Raw genomic sequence first — 5374 nt, 5'->3', positions numbered from 1 at the left:
GCAGCCAGCAGGAGCGGGAGGTGACCGTCCCCTGCACTCGGCTCTGGGGAGGCCGCACCTCGGTGCTGTGCTCGGCGTTGGGCCCCTCACTCCAATGCAGACGTGGAGGCCCTGGAGGTGTGCAGGGAAGGGAACGGAGCTGTGAGGGGTCTGGAGCACAACGGGGTGTGATGGGGAGCGGCTGAGGAGCTGGGATTGTTCAGCGTGGAGAAGAGGAGCTCAGGGGAAACCTCGCTGCTCTCTACAGCTCCCTGACTGGAGGCTGTGGTGGGGTGGGGGTCGGCCTCTTATCCTGGATAACAGAGATTGAATGAGAGGGAATGACTTTAAGTTGCTCCAGTGGAGGTTCAGGTTGGATATTAGGAGAAACTTCTTCTCCACAAGAGTGGTCAGGCACTGGCACAGACTGCCTAGGAAGGTGGTGAAGTCGCTCTTCCTGGAGGCATTTAAGAAACATTAAGGTGTTGTACTGAGGGACATGGTTTTGTAGGGAAATACTGGTGTTAGGGAAACAGTTTAACTGAATGATCTTGGAGTTTTTTTCCAACCTTCATGATTCTGCGATTCTATGACAACAAATGGAAGGGAAGGGGCAGCAGATGGAAGTGGGAAAATTCCCCAAGCCTGCAACAAGCTGATCAAACAGAACTGGTTGTGTCCTGGGCTCCTTCTCTTCCTCTGGATTCCTCACATCTCCAAAGTGTGTCTGTCCTTGCCAGGAAAACATCCCTGTGGATCTGAGCTCCGAGAAGCATTCTGAGCCTCTGCAAATCTGCTCTATGAAGGTGGAGCTGCTGTCAGCCAGCAGAGCTTCTCACCAAACAGCTGATACCGGCAGCTCCAGAGAGAAACATTCCTGACCCACCGATCTCCAGAAGCTCAGAGCATCCACATGGAAAGCAGCCAGGATTAGTCCACTCGACTCATTTTTAACCTGGACTAAACTGCCTTGGAACAGTTGAAAAGGTGAATCTAAAGGAAATGCAACACCCCCAGACTTTCTCTATGCATTTGCCACCATTTGAGAATGCAGCTTGACACAGTGCAGAAGGCTCAGCTGGAAAACAATGGCCACTGCTATAACATTTCAATTGAAAAAAGAATGCCCTTATCAACTTGGCTGTTCTTCAGTCATGGGCAGGGGAAATTGGCAACACTGATTCATTTAGCTCAGGCACATTCAGGTCAAAATCAATCATGTCAAAAATACATCACCTGAATTCAATAAGTTTTTAAAAAAGGAAAGGAATATAGACTACAGGAATAAATCACAGTGAAACGGGGCTTGGTTTGAAGCAAACCTATCATTTGCTTTGAAAGGATAAACATGCTGTTCACTTTGAACATTTTTCCCAATATTTAACAGCTGACTTGGCAAGGAGACCAGGCTCAGCTTGGTCATATCCCCAGGAATGGGATTGAGAAAAATCAGGGGGCCAGGATCAGAGCACCCCTTCTCCAGACACAGGTCCCTCCTGCTGCTCCCCAGAGAGACTGCGTGGCCCCTTCCATGGGCAAGGCTTGGAACTGGAGAGAAGAGATGTTGTACTTTCTGCTGTTGCTGTGGCACTCAGTGGTGTAGAGACCCCAGGATTCTCTCCTGCCTGCTGAGGCCGGATCCCACAGAGCCCAGCCTGCTGCTGCCATGCCTGCTGGTGTCAGCACGTCTCACCACAAGGATCAGCTGTCAGGACTGCAGCCAAAATAACTGCGGTGTGATTCACCTCTGCGTGTCTCCATTACACAGCAGGCGTGCTATCAGAGATTGAACCAAAGTGTAACTAGCTGAAAGCACTCTTTTAACTTGCAGCAGCCGTGGATGCAAAGCAATGGTCACAGAATGCTCCAGCAGACGTGAAACAGTGAGCCACTGTAGATATTCATGTTTGGTCAGAGCTGAGATTATCACTGGATAAACACAACATCATGAAACCTCAAGAGAGAGAAAAGCAACTGAGCCGGGGCTACAATGAAAGCAATTGTTCTCAGACAGAAATGGTTAAGTTGAAAATAAAAGGTGGGAACTCAGACAGGGGATGCTGGAATGGTTGCTGAAAAGCCAAGCCCACCGTGAAATAAGAGATAAGAGGCTGAAGACTGGGATTTGCTTTTCTGAGGACCAACTGCTGAATTCACAGCCATTAATGGGTACCCACAGGTATGGGTAGGGTGGAGAGCAAGGCAGAGGTTAGGAAGAATTGAGGCTGGAAAAGTATCATAGAATCATATCATAGAATCATAGAATGGCTTAGATTGGAGGGGGCTTCAATCCCATCTCATTCCAATCCCCAGCCATGGGCAGGGCTGCCCCCCACCAGCCCAGGCTGCCCCATCCCACCTGGCCTCGAGTGCCTGCAAAGACGTAGATCAGCAAAACAACATGAACTACTTACTGCTCTTGAGCTTTTTGGCAGCGCTCTGCTCGAAATAAATGCATTGCAGAGAAAATGTTGGTGCACACAGAGACAAATGGTAGTTCATTACTCTTTACAAAGAGTAGGCAGCTCCTAATGGGGGGGACTCAGTACTACTGCTCTGCTGCAGACTGTCCCTCCAGAGCAGCAGCTATCAGGCAGCTCTGTGAAAATCAAGCAGCTCCTGCTTCATGCTTTGGAAATCGTAGGTTTTTTCCCCTCTGTGAGAGTGCAAAATGACACATTCCCCTGAAATCTGTTCATTTGTTGAAGGCAGCAAGAGCACTGCCCATTGGCACGCCCTGAGGTCTTTGAAAGGCCATGAGCTCAATAATCACAGAGCAGAATGAGGTGGGATGGGGGAGATCTCTGTCCTGTCTCACTTTATACTCTTGCACAGTCCTGGCAAGTGAGAAGCAGATCATCTGAGTGCTTGAGACATGCCTGCTGGCTCAGCTTGCTGCCTGGGTCTTGCAGCTTCCCAACAGCAGCACCTGAAGCACAGATCTGCATGCCATGCAAGTGCCCTCAGCTGCCCTGTCTGATGCATGCAGGGCAATATCCAAAGCAAAGGATCAAAACCAACCTCTTACTTGCTCTGTATCAAGTACAGTCTTTTTTTGAAAGCTTTGAGTCTAAGCACCATTCACATCCCCTGAATTATTGTGAGCTTTGCAGAGTGAGGCTGAAGCTGTAGCCCAAGGCTGGCAAATGACAGCGAGTGAAAAACACCTTCATGGCTGCTGTGAGAGCATCCTGTCTGTAAGCAAAGAACACAGCTTTGCCTTGGGAGCTGTGAATTACAGCCACGCTTGGCAGGAAAGCTTTCTTTCTCCTGTACATGAAGCTGTGATCTCTCAATGGCTGCTGACATCGACCTCCTGCCCAACATTTTGGGGTGTTTCTTTGCTGAAGCAAAACCTGTTCTCTCAGTCACAGAATTATGTCAGACCTCCTCTCTTGCGGATTCATCTCACTAAAACACTGTAGTGGCAAATTGTCTCTGAGAAACATTTACTCTTTTTTGTATCACTTGGGGATGTGGATGGGCACAGCCTGTGCTCAGAGGCCATCTCAGTGTACAATGCTGGCAGTTCAGCTGCAGCCATCCCCTTCTTCCCATCAACAATTGATACACAGGTCTTATCTCACAGAATATTTGGAAGGAGGATGCCTCTGTGAGACGAGCAAACATTTGTGGCAAGGGTTAAATTTCCAGAGGAACAACTGATGGAAAGTGCTCCAGTTCTGGCATCTGAAACTCGTTGTCACGTGGAGATGTCCACATGGATTCAATCAGAGGGCTCCAGGAGGAAACATTTCCCACCTCAGCATTCCTCTCTGCTTAGGAGGTGTCAGGAGCTCCTGCGAGAATACTTCTAATGTTCTTAATTTCACAGATGGCAGAGTGAGTGTTGCACCAGAGGAGATGGGTTCTGCCACACAAGCACTCAGCAAGAGCTTGTCCATCTCCTTCCATCCAGTTCAATCACAGGGAAGGTTCTGCAATGAGTAATGTGTGCAACTGCAGGGGAAAGAGATGGTTTTTATCACCCATACGCCACAGATTCCAGTTCTTGTCTTTTCTGTTGATGGGATGTTTTGTTTGCTCAGTTGCTGCCACATTTCTGTTTTTAACAGGTTTTCTCACCTCATAAATGAAAAGCGACTCATGCAGGCAGAGCTCTCCTGGACCTCGGGTCACCGAGCGCAGCATCAGCCCAGAACCAAAGAGCCTGCAGGAACCACCTCCCTGCTTCCCAGCACACAGCCTCGACTCACTGCTCAGTCCCTGGACTCAGTGCTCATAGATCCCACTGCTCCTTCAGCAGGGGATGCTGCAGAGCAGACAGCAAGCAGAGGCATGCATGCAGTAATTCAGCACTGCTTGCATCTGCGGGTAGCCCTCGCAAAGAGTTGTAACATTCATGGGAAGTGTCCCAGTTTCTAATTTGCAGTCAAGAATGGGTTCGTTGCTTTGTTTTGAAGTAATTGCTCGTGAATCAGCTGATGTTTCTGGCAATATGTGGGTGAGCTGGCACAGACGATCCCTCTCAGGATAAAGAGGAGTTTTGTTGTATGTGAGCAGCTCCTGGGTTTTCACAGAGCTAGCAAGTCACACTATAGAAGCAAATGGCCAAGTGATCAAAATATGTGCTTCCAAAGCCCTTCTGTAACACTAAGCTCGGGAAAGAAGAACAGGTGGTTGTGACAGATGCTCAGTGGTTTAAAAACACTTAGATGTACCGAGCACCACCAGGATCCCACATTTGCTATGTTCTTGAGACCATCTTCAGATAACTGAAATTCCACCTCAGTCCCTATGTTTACTGTGTTAAGTGAATTACCCTCTCACTTTTAAATAGTAAATCAGGAGCACTGAACAGGATGCTATTTAAGCACAAGGACTTAGAAGTCACAAATGCTGCTAAAAATTCTCCTTTCAGTATAACAGTCACAAAGAAAAAAGTTAAAGGGAAGTTTACAGTCAGCTTGGCAAACAGTAGAAAAATCACTTACTGCCCTGGACACCAAGTTGCCCACATACTTTCTTCTTTCAGGTTAAAGGAGAGCCCACTGGTCTGTGCGTAGACATGGCCATGGCCATGCAGACCATGACCTGTGAACCATGGGGCCCAATGCTTCGCGTAGCCTTAGTCCATCTATGATCCATGGCTTTGTGACACCCATGGAGCAGTCACTTGTGATGGAATGAGTGGCCAGCACCACACAGGAACATGGCAGCACAGGCACAGATGCGTAGGTGTAAATATTACAGTGTTGCTTCCAGAAGGAGCAAAACCTGGAAGTGATGAACCAGAAAATTTTATGATTGAGATGCTCAGCCCTGAGAGTTGTTCATCCTAGATATTTAAAAGATAGATATTGGTTGCTTTGGGCCATGAGAGAGAGATGAAGAACACACTCTAAAAATGGAAATTGGCCTGGCACTCCATTTA

Source organism: Meleagris gallopavo, chromosome 26 (genome assembly GCF_000146605.3).
Source record: "Meleagris gallopavo isolate NT-WF06-2002-E0010 breed Aviagen turkey brand Nicholas breeding stock chromosome 26, Turkey_5.1, whole genome shotgun sequence".
Taxonomy (NCBI): Eukaryota; Metazoa; Chordata; class Aves; order Galliformes; family Phasianidae; genus Meleagris; species Meleagris gallopavo.
The sequence above is the reverse complement of the archived record's forward strand: the minus strand, read 5'-3'. Positions refer to the sequence as shown.